The sequence below is a fragment of the Numenius arquata genome, chromosome 5, assembly GCF_964106895.1.
Source record: "Numenius arquata chromosome 5, bNumArq3.hap1.1, whole genome shotgun sequence".
NCBI lineage: Eukaryota > Metazoa > Chordata > Aves > Charadriiformes > Scolopacidae > Numenius > Numenius arquata.
This window is the reverse complement of record NC_133580.1, coordinates 43,555,519-43,573,211: the sequence shown is the minus strand read 5'-3', so window position 1 is coordinate 43,573,211 and position 17,693 is coordinate 43,555,519. Positions and strand designations below refer to the sequence as shown.

Below are 17,693 nucleotides of genomic sequence, written 5' to 3'. Positions count from 1 at the left end.
ATTTTGGTTAGCTGTGAAGATGTGTGAAAGAGAAAAAGCTTTAAAAAAAGAGAACTACAAGGTATATCTATCTATACTTACTGACTACTATACTTAGCTCACTGCGCTTCTGTGTGCAAATGTATATATTCCTTTAGCTAAAACATAGAGAAAGAAATACACTCTGATCTCGCATTTTTAAGGAACACATTGAGAAATGTGTAGTGTAGCATATAACATGAAATGTAATCATGAAAATGTGATTTATAGCTCAAAATATATTTGTAACAAAATTCTTTGTAATTTCAAAATGGTGATGTAAATCCATACATTTTCTAGAAGCGCTTCCGGATTTATACATTAACTTACATCAGAGTTCCTAATTATGAGTAATGTCTTGGGGAAAAAAATATATTGTTTGCTTACATGCACACACAATACAAAAGTATATAAAGCTTCATATATATATAAAAATCTCAGCTTTATATGCCAAACACAAGTAGGTCTTTGCCAGTAACAACTAGAACATTGAAACTATTCTGTGGAACTGAGCATTGCGATTTACTTTGGAGGTTAACATAACCACATACAAAATACAGGGAAAAATATGATCATTAGTAGTAGTCTAGAAACCTAACATGTTTTCTACAACATGAGCTCATAGAAAGTGTTTGCAGAGAGTAAAACGTGCAAAACAGGCTTAGCTTTCCATCTGTTTTAGCCACAGTGATGTAACATTCAAGTTAATCTGACATAAGCTTTTTAATAGGATAGTATTTTATTCTTGACATTTGCACAAAGGACATAAGGAGCCTCAGAAGTAATTTTTAAATTCCTAGCTGTATATATTTGTATGTAGAACAATGTTGACTATACACAGTGCAAGGAAAAAATTTTACTGAATTTCATTACTGTAGAGGTCATCAAATAATTGTAGAATCTGCTATTCCTTTTTACTATTGCTCTACCTCTAAGCAAGATTTCTTCAGGCTGGAAGAATGCCCCTTTTGCCGTTTGGGACCTCTGTAATGGAAATGGAAATGCATATATCCATTAAGAAGGCATTTCAAAGAGATCAATAGCATTGGCATGCATTTTTTAACTAAGCAGGTAACCAGTGCACGTGTGCAGATCAGTTGCACTGCATATGCAGTGAGTCTGGTGCATCGCAGATGCTTGCAGCTTAATGACTTAAAACTTGAATTGTACACTCTTCTGAGACAGAGTTTGGCAGTAGATGAAGAACGGAATTCTAAAAAATTGAAATATGGTAACCCTTGTCCTGTATAGTTGAGCAGTTTGGTCCAGTGATTCATGTGGAGGCAGACAAGAGTTGTTCTGTTACATAAAATAAAAAGTTAATAAAAAATTCTTATCAAACAACAGAAATGCTCATCAACTTTCTTCTGAATGATGAAAAGTTCCTTTTGTAGTGGAAGCCAAAGAGTAACTATGAAAACAAAGTGCATCTGCCTATTGTGATCTTTGTGGTATAACAAACAGAAAATACTGAGTGTAAGCTTATCAAGGAACTGAAATATACGTCTTTCTTTTTGGTAATAGTGATTATTGCTAATATTTTTTGCTATCAGTCAGTGTTAAGATGCCTTTTTTTTTTTTTTTTTAAACTGAATATACATAATCCTTGAAATATCAGATCATTCCAATGCTATAAGGGAAAATGGTTAGATGTGGACTCAAAAATTATGCATATCTACCTTAGTTTTCTTTGTAACGATTGCATAAATGTTGATCAGTTATTTTAGATTAATATGCTCAGCATCTTACCTTTTTGTAAAAAATGTTTTACATTTTAATATTTTTTTTTAAAAAAGGATACATATTAGTTTGCTCCAAAGCAAAATTCACTCAGTAACAGTATGATAATTAGAAAAGGTATTTTGATACAGAACTATGTGCAGTCTGACAAATATTTAATTTCACAGAATTCTTTTCAAGTGATTAAATGGGCCATGTGTATTGCTGTTGTACAAAAAAAATACAAAAAAACGTGTGGCTCGTTAGCTGTTGACACTTCAAAATATGAGAGACTAAAGAAAGAAACAGATTAGAAGGGCGAGAAAGGTTAAAAAAAAAAAAAAAAAGTGAATTGCAAGGAGATAATGATTCTTTAATTTTGCCTTTGGCTCGGGGGGGTGTAGTTTTGTGCCCACCAGGCAGGTACTAGGCTGCCTTATGTAGAAAGAAGAGAGGAGAGGAACTCCCTGGTTGTTTTTGTGTTTTTTTTCTGTCTAGATTCAATCATATATTTACATTCCAAAGTTCTGCTGAAGAGCTTACCTTTTTTTTTGTGTGTGTGTGTAGTAAACAAGACAAATAAAAGCTAGATACCTAGTCTACCTAGTTGACCACCTCTCAGAGAGGTTTTGAAGACTTTGTGTGAGTTGCTGCCCCATGGGCTGATATCACTGCCTATATCATCAGGAAATTTCTTCTGATTATTGTCACTGTTGAGTGACTGAATAATCAGAGTAGCTGTTGCTTAAATCTTCTTCACAGGTGATCAGTGTCAATGTCTTTTGAAAATGTCATAGTTTCTGTTTCCTTGTTTAATAATTCCTACTAAGATATCTATCTAACTCTCTGACATATTTGGGCTTAAAGCAGAGACTAGGCATTCAGTATTCATTTATTTTATTTTTATAAGCTATTTACTTATGTCAAATACTTTATACAGCAATGTCATGGTGGTAGGGGGAGAATTTGTACAGTGCTATTATTTGGACACAGCTCCGTCATACTGACTCATATTAAAAGAAACAGTACTGCTAAGTCAGTAGGCATTATTTTAATCTGATTGCTAAGTTATGATTCTATTTATGAATCTGTCCACTTTATTTCTTGTTTAATAGATTTGCCCAAAAAATGGTATAATGAGGCATCAACAGCAAAATTCACAAATTTACTTTTTAGTGTCAGGAAGATAATAAAAAGAAGTTCTGTTCCTTGTTTTTTAAATATTTTTTTTTCTTCCCTGGCTGTACAGGAAAACCATTTTCATGTAAAGTTTAAAGCTTTAATGAGTTTTTCTGTTTTATTTTTATGTTCTGAGGCTTAAACAATGATGTTGTGATACCATGGTGGGCTGTCTGTTCTGATTATAACTTCTCATTTCAACTTGGAAATAATACTCTTCAATGTAACTTTTTTAAAAAGAAACCCCTCCACAGCTCAAGTTACTGGCTAATTTCAGAAAGTACTGGTTGAAGTAATACTGAATTTTTTTACAGAGAAAGTTAAACTAGATTACCCTAATGGCAACCGCTGGCCATGCTACATCATGTCCTGCAACAAACCTATTTATTCTTTTTAGATTCTCATTTTTGTTTACTCACGTATGATTATCAATAGACAAAACTTATATCTGTCTTTGACTTTTTAACAGGTCTTTCAACTGTGGCAAAAGCTTAAAAATGGCTATAACCTTTTTGCATACACCATAGTCCTATAGTCACTACAGAATTATTGGTGATGCTTTGAATGCGTCTGCTCTTTGCTGCTGCTGTCAGGGCTGAGCCAACAGAATGAATGCTGTGCTCTTCAACTGGTTCTGCATAAAGTCAGATACCTTTACTTTAACAAGATTTTAACATAAAGTACCAATATATGTAAACTAATTAGATTTTCCACTGAAGAGGGCCAGGAACACTCATAGCCCGTGTGCTGAGGTGCTGGTCTGTGGCAGTGTGGCAAAAGAGCTCGTACAGGGCCTGCTGTTCTCTGTCCCTGTCTGCGATTAAAATCAAATCCATAATCCATTTTGGATTTTTATTCTAGGGACTGCAGATCAAACTGTTAAAAAAACCCCATGCCACAACACCCCCAAACCAAACCTGCAAAGGTCTTAACATTATAGGAAACAACCAAGCTTATAAATCAAGTTTGCACAGTTGTTAAATCATGTTAAATCAAAAAAGCTCCACAGCAGTCACATTTTAGTTGTCAAATACTACTTAAAGTAATTTCCTGCTGATCCAATACTGTAATTCTGTAATTACCGTATAGTAATATTTTAAATTATTTTAAATTATTCTCTATACTTAGTGACCTTTTCAAAGTACGTACTACATCCAGTCCTACTTAAAACAATAAAACCATAAGTTTATCTTGCAGGATTGATTTTAAATTATAACAAAGGTACTCTGTGTTGTGTACAGTATGTTATGGGATTATGTTATATTTATTCTTCCTGGTAGTTACCAGCTTTTATTAATCCATGGGCAACCATAGAAATTTTTTTGTTGCTGAAACAGGAATTCAATATAAAATGAGGCTAAAGCAGCAATTTTCAGTATAAGTAGCTTGCATATTAAGAAATACTAGCAATCTTAGCTCTTAAAGTAGAAACGTATGTTGATGGTGTCTATTTGTAATACGGACAGACAGCAACAACTGAATAAAATGCCAAGTCCACTCAGGTATTCAAGCAATAGGCACACTATAGCCTTCAAATCACAACTGTTTAACCGGGAGGAAGGGTGGGCTTCCTGCAGTAGAGTAATGAGGTTTTTTGTATTTGTTGAAGGAAAAACTGGCCTTACTGAAATCAGTGACAAAACTCCCCATAAACGGAACCAGGATTTCTGTCTGTTTAATGAAATCAGAGCTACAGAGACACTCTTAAACTTGGACCCACTACTCTGCAAGTAAATTTTCTTGGCGGTGGTGCCTGCTATTGAATCCAGTAATCTCTGTCTGCACACATTTTGCTGTGCCTCAGCTTCACCTTGTGAAATAGGAATCTGTGCAAGTTAATCAATCAATGAGGTGCAATATCAGCATCTTGAAACTGAGACAATGAAAGGAAGCATGCACACAGGAAAGCAACAGTGCAGTGATAACAAAACCACATGGTGTTTTGAGCACAGTTGGTTCACATGTAAATGTCAGTGTCTTTATCTTTAAAAACTAGCTGAATAGCCTAGTGATCCAGTTGGCCCAGTATAATAGTATATAATATATATTGTATATATATATAATATAATAGTTTCTCAGAACTCTGTAATGCCATGTTGATCTTAATGATGATCATTGCTGAAAGAAGACCCGAGAGTATCACTTTTACTACTGTTGTGTGACCGCCAAAGTTCAGATATTACTGTGACATATTTCTGCACATTTCTCTGTAGTTAATGATGTGTTTTCAGAAATACAAAATACTTTTAAGAGCACAGACCACAATGGGCAGAAGAGAAACATGCATAAAATTGAAGTTCAATAACATAAAATACAGCGCTATCTGAATAATAACTAGAAAATTTTGTTAAAAATCTTTTGACAGAAAACAGAAGACTCTATGTGAAAAATAGACATAATTTCACACTGTAAATGCTTTCTTTACTGCTCTTACATAGCTGTTACTAAGCTATCTTCAAAACCATTACCAGCAGACATTTGATTATTTCTTAAAATATTTAAATATTGGTTTTGTTTTTTACATTTAAAACCTCAGCTATTGATGCATTATTTTCGCTCTTTATGACTAACTGCTGATGTCACTGAGTTTAAACAGTTTCATGAATTTTGCAAACAGTACAGAACAGTGGTGCCATTATTAGTGGTAATAGTTGTTTTGAAGTCTCAGATGCAGTGGTGAAGAGGTTCACAGTTGATGACATTTGGCAGTTCTTTTCAGCTGTAGGCAATGGTGCTGATAATCACACATCCAGTTAGTTCAAATACCTTTCAGGCTTTATGATTAACAAGCAAAATTATAACTGAATAGATTACTGCTTGGCATCTCTAATTGTCTGTACTCCTTTTGTCTGGAAAGATTGTTAATCACCATATGGAAAAGCAATGTACATTCTTATTATATAGATTTTTGTCTATAATACAATATATTTTATTGTATAGATTTTTTCAAAAAATGTCATCTTTAAGCAAAAAGGTTATTTTTTTTATATTCTTTCAATGGACTTTAATTTATGAAATGTCATTTTTCATTGTGGAAAATGTCAACAAAATTATTTAAAAAACCACCAAGACGTCTGTTGATCGGTGTTAGCATTCCTTTCCTCTTCAAAGGTCTGAGTAGTTGGTCTAGACAGCACCGAAGTGGGGATAAAATTCTGGCTGTACTGAAATCATTACTACTGATTTCAATGTGATGAGAATTTCTCTAAATATCAGAAAATATGCCAGGATCTTCAACATGCCCTAATGTCATAACAAGTTTGCTTTAAAGATATAGTAGTCTTTGTTACCAATTATAGCTTTGTTCTATTCTGTAAACAAATGGTGCTGATTTGTACCTGCTCTAAGCAGCTCTTTTCAAAAACTTTTGTACTTGCACAATAGCCATGCAGATAGACTGCATGCATGTAGACTGCAATCCCATGCAGATAGACTGCAGCTTGAAAAGAAACGTTTCCTAAAACATGTCATGATACCCAGACTGATCCCTCATGGTGCTTGGTTTGCATCTGGTGTTGTTTAATGTCACAGTTCACCTAGGTTTACTCTGTGTATTAAAGATTCTCTGTGACACACCCATTTTATATGAGGATTGCAAATATATAAAGATGACTTGATTGTTTTCTTTGGAGCAGGGTCCCTCTGAGTGACCATTTCTTATCAGTGGTTTGCACCAAGTGAGTTGATCACAGCCATCATGTGTGACTGTACAATAACCATCATGTACAACACTCATATCTCTCAGAGCTGAGAGAAACAGTGTCTCAGTGAGGATTTGGACATGTTTTAGGGACTTAAGAACAGCTGGTTGATGTTAAACTAGCATTGCATTTTGTATTCAGTGTATTTGTACTCTTTTGTTTCTAGTGTTATATCTAAAAGCATGACCTGAAATTTTATTTTAATATTTGTGGATTTCTTTTTTTTTTTTTATTACACGTGCCTTTGGTTGAGGCCACCAAGAGAGAAACCAGGTTAGTTTCACTAGCTATATAGATTCATATCTGGCTTTAGAAATCCCTTGTGCACAAGTGGTTGCAGATCAAGAAACACTTGTTCTGTTGTTATGTATTTTACTATGCATCCACTTTTTCCCATTCTTGGAGACTGAGTACTGGGCTAGATAAGCCTTTGGTCTGACATACCACTGTCACTCTTACAGTCTTCCGTAACCCCCACAGACCACGTCTTGTCAGGGGCTAAGTTTTGAGAAGCTGGTACCAGTATTTAGAAGCCATATCCATTTTACAAAAAGAAAATGACTGGAGACACTGCCTGTTTACCTGGCTTAAGTAAACAGTAGAGTCTCATAAATAGTGACACAGATTTTTATCACTATCCTGTTGTGTTGGCTACTTGTGTTTGCAACTTTTGCTTTGTAAGTTTACCCTTATGATAATTTACTGTTCAGGTAAATCCTGAATAGATTTCAGGAGGATCTTGATCAAGCAGATTTTCTCTCCTTGTCCTTTCGTAAAAATAAAGTCTGTATTTCCTTGAAACATGAAATCTGCAGATAATCAGAAATTATCAGGTTCTACATTACCCATTTAAATTCTGTGAACTCAAGACATCTCTGAGCCATGTATCAAACAGGAGGAGGTGTCCTACTACAAAAATATCGCTCTTTGTACAGTAGCTGTGAATAGCTGATCTAGGAGATATGAGGCTTGATAGAGTTTGGTGTGACTGTAAGCAGACATTCTTATGCACAGCTCTGCAGCCTCTGAATTGTCATTCTTAATGATAGGATGTTACTGGTTTGCTGTAGTCAAAATTTTCTTCTGTCTCCTTTTCCTGTCTAGTAAGCTTGCTCTCCCTGCAAATAAGGTTAATGGAATACATTCACTTGCAGTTTTACAGTCCTTTCCTTAGTTTTTCTTCCTTTTGCAGATTTTCTGATTGCAGCCTGATTTTCCACTCTGACGGGCTCAAATTTTAATACATACTGTAGTTCTTGTTCAGCTACTGCAGTGTTTCCAAGGAACACTGTGCATTTCCTAGATGCCACAGGAGGTGTACGGATATCAGAAGAATGCACTGAGCCATTTGGAGACCAGACATTCATCTTAAGAAAATAAATGCCGTCAACTTTCTGGAGAAAGTTTATAGAATTCTAAAATTTTAAGTGGCAGTGTTATAACTGTGGATTTCCTCAACATTTTATTTGGTGTTAATGCAAGTGACAAAAGCTACCAAGTCTCTGATGGCCTTGCACATTGACTTCAGTGAGGGTTTTAATTTTGTTAAACTTTTACAGGGTCTTCTGTTGCCAATTCAGATAACTTCGTTTTTTATCCCTGTGTTTAAAAAGAGGTCTTTTAAGGAGTTTAGGAGAGTTACTTAATGCAGCTGGTCAAATGGCAGATATCTTCTACTTTTTCCCTGTTAGTCTTTGTTCAATTGAAATGGAAAGGCTATATAGACGAAGAACTTTCTATCTAACAGGGTATGTTAGAGCTGAAAAGCTTAGTTTAAGCTTTCCAAAAAACGCATGCGGTTGCTACGTTCAATTGGATATCTGTATTGTGTCTACATGCATGGACCCCGATCTCTAATGGCAAAACAGCAACCCTGGGTTGACAGTCCAGGCTGCTCAGACAAAGCTTTTATTACCTCAGTACATCAGTCAGTAGAACAGGTTGAGAAAAACTGAATATTTTGTTGAAAAAAGGGAAAGTGTTCTTGGTGGAAATTTCTCCCTTTTTCATTACTTTTATCTTGACAATTTTATTTTGAAAGAAGGGTGCCAATCTCTGGCATTTTCTCTTCTGCTGTAGAAAACTAAAAGCTTTACGAAGGGTAAACTTACACATATTTATTTAATAACTGCTTTGTGATGACACAGTTTACTAGAATACTCACTTCATCTTCAGCATTGCAGTTCAGTATCTCTCCTGAAGAAAGGTGTTAAATCTGTCCCTTAAACTAAGAGAGCACCCAAAATGTATTTCTTTTTTGAATGTTGTCATGGCTTGCCAAATAGTTCAGTGACCATTAACTTGCTCTGGAGCCATTTATTCTTATACTGAATATGACGTGGTCTCCATTTCTCAGCTGCAGGCTTGGGGTGAAGGAATACGGGAGACTACATAAGGGTATATTTGCACTGTCAAATAATGTAGCTTATCGGTTTGCTCCTTGGCTCTTGTCCTTGGTTGTCTACACTATTAGTTCACTGCCAGACTCTCTGCTGAGGTAAAGTAGATGTTGCCCTTTCAGATGTACCTCTGTGAATAGTTTTCTCCATGGACTTCTTCCTGCAGACTATATGGATGAAAAAGCAGCAGATTTATAGTCCTTTAACTTGCAAAGTCTCCCAGTGGCATCCTATCAGAGACTATACCCTCCAACATTTTTACACTCCCATGTGCCACACCAGTGTGTGCTTCTCATACCCTTCTTACTTGGGTCACTGTTGGTAATGCAGGATTTGGGGATTTAAAAGACGTATATGAATAACCAACACATTAGAAATTACCAAGGCTAAATAAGTTCTTATCTCTATAAATATTCATATACATCTCATAAAAATTCTCTGATCGACATCAGACATTCATGAACAATCCATTTGATGTTCAGTGCATTGACTAGCAAAACATAATTGCACTTTGCTAACGTATTTCATGTAAGCACGTGGAAACATTTCAGAAATTTGTACCCTAATCATATCTTTTTAAAATCATTACTTTCTTCATTTCTCCTTCAACTTTTGATTAGTGAATTTGTGTGGAGACACAGCTGCAGATTACATTTACTTAACTAGAGTTCTGATTTCAACGAGGTGGTGGTACAGTGTAGTAGAGTTTGCATCTCAGTGCATGTGATTCATGTGCGCTGGTAGTGGATCCTGCTGTTACGTTACTGATTTAAAGGAATAACTGTCATAGTTTTCTTCAGTGATAGAGAAAGAACTTGTCTACCTCTGATGGCCTCAGTTTAAGAGAGACACAAATAGTTAGCTAAAATGTAGTGATTATACCCTCTCAGTTCTCACTGAGAGGTCTTCAGGCAACTGTGCTCTTCAATGCACAATTTTAAGTGATTAAGAGCAATGTTAGTGATTAAGCATTTAAGGACACACAAGCAAATGGGTAGGGTAAGTACAAAGTGGTTTAAAGCATCAGATCACAATCTAAATGTGAAAAGAAGAAAACTATTGCAATGCCAGCCTGAAATTTGTCAGACTTCAGTGGGATCCAATGTGATGTAAAATTCCTTTATTCCAGACACTTGCAGAACAGAATAGTTTAGTTAATTTCTATTAGTCGGTGATTGTTCAGCCCAATGTTCAATTCTGTTCTCCTTTCCTGCAAGAGAAAAGGTGCAAACCACTAGACAGTCCTACCAAGGCACAATGGTAATTTTCCCTCACAATAGAATGAAAGGTCCAGCAGTCCCTTCCAGGTTCTCTGTGCAAAATTACCCAGTGTGATAGACCTTTGAAGCCTCTTATCAGCCCAGAATATTTCTGATTTCAGAAAATGTCTAATTTGCAATACTGAAATAATATATATATTTAAATTTTCTTTATAAACAGCATTGTTCAGTGAGCTTTTTATCCTTGTGTTTCAAGGGGTATTATGTCAAATGCAAAAAAAGTCTTTGCCAGGATCCTGTCAATCTTGTCTTTGAAATGAGGAAAATGTCCTGACTTTGTGCCAGAGCTGTGTAATGCTTTCAGGAATCCTTGAAACTGAATTCAGAAAACTAACTCACCTTTGGGGTATGGTTGTCTGGAAAGATTTCACCACTAACAAAATTGCTGTTCTGTCCCTATTTGATGTTTTCCATACCTTCTGTTATGTGAAATACTGGATTCAATTGAATATATGAAAATATTTGGGATCTTGGAATATAGCATGTTACAGTGGAGTGTCTCCTTGCTATCTAACTTTTTTTTGCTGACTAGCTAGCTTCATAAGCATGCAATTTACAGATTAATGACATCTTTTTCATTCTCAGAAATTAATAGCAGACCATGATGAGAAATGATAACCGACACTAAATGTTAGCAGCAGTTAGCAAAGGAATCCATATATATTGACTGTCCTCCAGAAAATAAATTAACAAATTCCACAATAGGTCTGTGATACTTCTGACAGTTTAAAGAATTACTATTGTCTTACTTAATTGCAATGTTTTAGTACGTTTACATATTTTGTTGAAAATGCTATCTTAGCGCATAAATTCTGTATGTTGTGCTTACTACTACTTTTCCTGCACTCAGAAATGTTCTTTCTATTTAAATGTGAAATCTTTAAAACTGTGAGGACACAAATACCAGATTTATTTTATGAAAATGCAATTTAATTGAAATCATTTTAAATTTTATGAAACATTAATCATGAGCAGAATGTCTGTATGGAACATTAATTTGAGGCAGTAAGAATAAGCAGCTGCAGTTCCCTGATATGGTATCTGCAGCATTTATATTAATTATCTCGTAACATAGACTAACTGAAGTAGAAAATTCATTATGTTTAGTTAAATAGTAAGGAAATCAGAATGCTTTTATTTGTTAATTTCAAGGTATCTTCCTAAAATCATTGGCCCTAGAGGTAACAGATGGCTAAATAAACTTCATGAGCTTATAAAAATAGAAATACACATACGAAGTTTTTCAATTTACAGCCTTTTTTTTTAAAAAAAAGTTCTGATTATACATATGGGACTGTAAAAAGATGACTGAAATGACTATCCCATCCTTGAATTACAAGTTTGAAGAGCTTTTTTTTCCTTCTGCCAAATTTATTGGGTTTTGTGACCACATTTCTTTTTGCCATATGTTATTCTTCCCATTTGTGACAGAGATGATGCAGAGCTGGAAATGCTGCCGTATATTGCAGGAATTGTAAGGCCATTTGCATACAGTTTTAGTTCTGGTGTTCTTAGATATTTTGAGTTAGCCAAATGGGAACTAGACCTTAGTCTGGAGCCAGGAATTTTCAGTTTGAGCAATCAGTTCCTCAGGGCTGAAGTCATAAACCTATGCAGAATGGTGGTGTTGCAGAGTACTGACACCGAGTAGTTAAGCCATATATAATGTTCTGCTTTACTTTAATAGATACTATCTTTAAAGGTAGCTCTGAATTCTAATGGCAGTAGTAGGGTTACAGTATTTTCACATAGGGCACTCTGGAAAAGAAATACATTTATATGCACGTACTGGATGTGCAGTTAAGCAGTGCATCTCAGATGCATAAGATTTACTGTACAACCATACAGTAGTATATGAATGGTAGGTAATGCACTGAAAGGGCATCAGACTAAATAAGCATCAGCTGTGGACCGCTCTAAATAATCCTCCTCACAGTTGAGTCAGAATTGCTGCTATAACCAGGTTTCTGCATGTCTAGCAATCCTAGATAGATGGGTGCGGTCTCAAGTTACAGCTTGAGGAAATGCTCTTGTATTTTTCTGGGAAAACAGTACAGAGTTATGATATAGTAGATAGTAGCATAGTGTTCCTTTTAAAGAGGGATAGACTTCGTATAGTGAGGAACCTTCATGTGATTAGCACAATGATCACAAGACATGAATGACTGGACACTCTGCTGAGCAACCGAATGTAATCAGACCTGCTTTTAGCAGAGGATTAGAGCAAATGACTTCCGGAGTTCCTTTCCAACATAAATTATTCTGTGATTCTGTGATCATAAGCAGTGATTCCAATGCAAAAAAAAAGTTGGAATGATCAGAAGTCTTGCTTTAGCACACGCTGATTGTTAAGTTATCCATCTTCACATGGAGTAATTCCTAGTTTGCTATAGGAGGTGGTTGAAGTGCACCCTGTTCTTCAAATTGTCCATATGCTTTCTGTATATTTAATTCTTGGTTATTTTATTATATACACAAATTTATGAATATAGGTCTGCCCAGTTGCATGAGATTGTATGTGCTGGGGATGATCTTCTGCAGTCCTAGTTGTAGACTGTGTGTATCTTGAAACACGTGATAGAGTTGTGTGGCAAGCACAACCACATCATGCGATAGTGGAATACCACATTATGTGGTGTGCCTTCTGGCAAGGCAAGGTACTTCATATCTCACTCTGAAACAAAGCCTTAATCTTTCTCCTACAACTTAATCCCACTGTTCTATCTACGGCCTTGTGGTCCCATATATTATTGTGACTGATGCCACGTAGTGGGGGGGGTGTTTATTGCTGCCTTTTTTTTTTTCTAAATCACTTTTTGACCCTTCACTTAACAAAAGCTATTCATGAATACAACAGTATGTCAGTATGTTTATTATTTAATACAGTAATCATTTACACTTGTTTAACTATAGATAGTTTTATATATGTGTCTTTGTGTGTTTAGATACAAAGTATACACTGTTAAAATGACTTATTTTCTGTTGTGTGAGAAAGCTAAGACTGGTTTAAATATCTTAGGGAATTCAATCTGTTATGCTAGCCTCAAAATACGTTCTGCATATCTTTATAGCTTTCAGTAGCACTATTTTTACTTCTTCATCAATTAGCTTGAGTTGAAAGGCACAGAAAGAACACATACTGATTAGCATTTTCAAATATTCTACTTCCAATCAGTAAATTATATTCAAATGCCAACACAAATTGTAACATTTACTGAATGTGAAAACAAATTGAACAGTTGGTTCCACCTAACATTTAAATAATATTTATTATAAAGAAATTTCTGGATTGGGTACCTGTAAGTTTACAGATCCCTCCATTTTTTGCGTAGCTGTATATGTTGGTTTTAAAATACAGTCCGTTTCTATTACTTCAAATGGCAGGAGACTTGAGTAACCTTTGAGCTAGTGATTTCATTTCACCCCATACTAATTCTCTTAATGGCTACTAGAATTGATTGCAGTAGCAGGAATGCCTTGCATTGGCATTAGACAAAACCAGAAGTACTTCTTGCCAGGTTCCTGAATGGATTCATGTGATTTAATATGCATTTTTTGATTACTGTCTAACCTTCTACAACCTTTACTGTCTGTCTTTCACCATTAAAGATTCATCTCCCAGTCTATCAGGTGAAATAATAGTCTGAATAGATCTGAATTACCTCATCTTGACCTATTTTAAATCAGTACAGAGCAATGCGTACAATAACTTCAGCAGCATGAATCTTTAGAAGCTGATCACTGGGACAAAAAGTCCCTAAACATTCTAGAATGCATCAACCCATTAATTAATGTAATTTTTCATCATTTAACATAACCCTGAGCAAGCACATTTCAATGGCAAATAGCGTTCTGGTGAACGGACTGTTAGGTTGATCCTCTGTGTTACAGAATACAAGGTTTATTGACATAAATCCGTGTGAATTAAGGTGGAGTGCTAAGGCAGATACTGTACTGAGACAGGATACAGATCAGAAACAAAGCCAAATATAGCCATTTTCAGTAAATGTACCTGATATTTTTTTTTTGTGACTTAAAGATTTTACATAAGCATAACTGAATGTTATGTTGTGCAGCTCCTCTGAAAAAAAAATTGTGTTTGTAGCTATAATAATGTCCAAAGGTTGTTCTCTGCTTCTTATGACTTCCTGAAAGCTGCTTTTAGGCTGAACTCTTTTGCATCTATTCTGTGTTCATCTGGGTGTTCTTGGAAAGTTGAGCAAAACTTATTGATAAGTTTCTGTGTGAGGGTATTAAATTGTTTATTTTACTATTTTAAAGGTTGTTTTGCTACTTGTTTCCTTTTTACATGTCAAAAAAATCTGAAGCACGATAAGTGCTTTTAGAAAAAACTTTTATATAGTTGAAGTTATTTGACATTCAAAATCATATCTTTAGCATGTGGAAAAGGTTAGAAAGGATTTTATACTTTTTTAATAACCCACATGATAAGAATCTTCAGTTTGTCTGTGTATGTATGGCTGACTCAATACATGGAACATTAAGTGAGATTCTTTCTGTAGTCTGAGGCCCTCAGTTTACTCAGAGTGTACAAATATTGCTTTACTCATTTTGGCCACAGTACAGAAATATGACTTTATTATGAAACAAAAAGGAAGGAAAAATTCCATAATAGTATAATGTTGTATCAAGAAGAAATATGGAATCTGTGTATTAATTTGATATAGAAATACTCAAAGACCTGATAATAAATAAAGCTAATATCTAAGCATTACCATTTTTTATTCATTGAATGACCTAACAAATTCTGTAATTTTCCAGCAATTTTAATCATATATGTTCACGGGCACTGATACATGTGGCAAAAATCAATGCACTTTTTAGCATTACTTCTATATATGCCGTATTCTTTTTTTGCTGGACTGAATGTGTTAGCAATTAGTCTGTACTCATATTTTGTGTGGGCAGAAATATCTCTTGTGACCAAGAAAATTGCATCCATAGTGACTCACTTTCAATGAAGTCATTGCTGGCTATCCTCTAAGTATGTATTTTTTCATAAATGAATTTATTGGCTAAAAACCTATGAAAAAATTGAGGTAGATCTCTCTAACTTTTGATGAACTCTACTTGCTTTATGCTTATATAAGACAGTAACATTTATCACATGTATTCTTTTGATAATATCAAGGAATCTGAACTTTGTATATTTTGTTTTATCATCTTTTCTTTCTTTTGTGCTATGAAAATGGAATGCTTCCTACTTTTTGAAGTTTAAGCGGAGAATGTGTTAATTTCCAAATAATTTTCAAATAATTTCACGCATGAATTGCACTTATTACCTGCTGTCTGGTTCACCGGAATTTTAAGGTGTTTTATAGAGTAAATAATCATACCCTAGATTGATGCACAATGTAATACCATTGTGCTGTGATCAGGCTACTACTGTACAAGCCCAGTTCAAGGTACTGGTGAAAGAAGGAAGGGACTGGGGCAGGAGCAGGATCCTAGCCCAAATAGCCCATCCCTCAGTTTTTCTGGAGATATCTCAGCTATTGCCATGGAGGAGATAAAATAGTGGACCAGAAGTAGTGCCAGTGACAGCTACTTTCCTGAAACAGTAAGCTGTGTGTACCTGAGACAGGGATGGGATCGAGAACAGAAAGCTGGTACACCCTGTCCCACACCTGCTTCTTAGAGTGGCTGCATGTTATTCACACATTGGCCCCTTTCTTTACCAGGGTGGGAAGCAATGGAAATTGAGAGAAGCAAAAAGCACAGGTGGGTTTTTTTGGGGTTTTTTTTGTTTGTTTGTTTGTTTTGGTTTTTTTTTTCTTTGTTTTTTTTTTTTCTGGGAAGAGAGAGAAAAGGAAAGAACAATTAATCCAAAATTCTCAAACAGTGAATCCTCCCCATGTCTTGTTTAACCTTGCTTAACATTAAAGTTGGCAGGCCCATCACTATCTCCCAAAAGTTCTTGTGCTACCTCCCAGAGTTACTTTCCCCTGTTTTTTTTCTTTTATCACTCAAAACATTTTGTTCCTGAAAAGAGTTGGGTTTTTCAAAAATTGGACTTTTTGCAAGATGGTAAGACTTGAGACAGCTCTGTTCAGCAGATTGATAGAGAAGCATAGATCATTTTAGGCCATATTTGTTATTTGATAGTCTATTTGAAGTTTGCACTACATATATAAGTTCTTAAGGCAGAATTTCCCCCTAAACTGTACCTGATTATGGTACTTGCCCTGTAAGCCGGAAATCGTGCTGTTTTCATAACTTGAGAATGATTGCTCAATGTGTCACACTTGTTGCAGGGTGGTAAGTAGTGTGATCAGATTGATCCAAATAAAAAAAAAAAAAGTTTAGCTTTGAGTCAACATTAAAACAACATTCATGATGTTAACAGTAGCCCCTTTTCTTATGAATAAGTTTGAACCATAGTTGTAAAGCACAGTTGTAGAAAAAGCTGTTGAAAATAGAAGAATAACATTGATCTTAAATTGTTCTGGAATTTGCTTTTAGCTATTGATGCATACTGTACAAAAAAAAACTTTATTAGAAATTTGTAAAATATGGCTTCTGCCATATAATATTAGAGTTGTGTTCAGTTTGGCAGTTTGCTGTGCATACATTTGACAGCTGTAGAGCAACTTCTAGATTATTTTCCTAATGTAAGAACGTGCAAAAAAGCTAATACACAATTTCTGGTTTTGTGTGTTTATAACTTAACATGAAAGCAGGTTCACGCAAGGTGGACTGTTTTGTGTACTGTCTTAATACTAATTAAATTTATTTGGAATGTCATTAACATATCAGTCACAGTATATTTAGAAGTATAATATTTCATACAGGTAATATATTAATGTTTAGCCTCAGACCAGAAAATACTATAATTTTAGAGCTTTGTAATTCACATAAATATATAATTTTAATTAAGAAAATATTATGCAAATTTAATGTTGACTTTCTAGATGCCACATGAATTGTTACTTATATAAAATATATTGTAAGCACCATTTTGTGTGAAGAAAGAAATGCATGTGGTGCTTCTTTTCTGTTAAGTTTTGGCACATATGCCTGTGTTGAGATAGGACCAAAATGGGGTTTTACTACCTGATTTACGTTTGGGAACTGTCAAAAGATTCAGTCTTTTCCTTTGAGAAAATTTCTCTGCCAAGCCACTAGTCCTCTGCTTCTCTGTGTTATCTGAGGGGGTTGTTAGTGCAGGTTTCCTGCCCCTGGCATGGCTTAAGTGGTCCAAGCACCTTGTACCTAATAACTTAGGAAATGGGAAGAAGGGTGCTCAAATGCTAATCTCTAGATATAGAAATAGCTGTACTACTTTAAGGATCTATGTGCTTACATACTTAGGTAAATCTGTTTTCTGCTTTGTCATTTTCCAGTATAAAAGATAGAGAGGACAACATATAAAACAG

At 35.0% G+C, this 17,693-nt stretch overlaps 1 protein-coding gene across 5 annotated transcripts in view; it reads left to right on the top strand.

Annotated features, from left to right (window-relative positions):
• The window catches only part of SPOCK3 (SPARC (osteonectin), cwcv and kazal like domains proteoglycan 3), a 203,171-nt gene that overhangs the window by 159,449 nt on the left and 26,029 nt on the right, over positions 1–17,693 (top strand). The window lies entirely within an intron of this gene.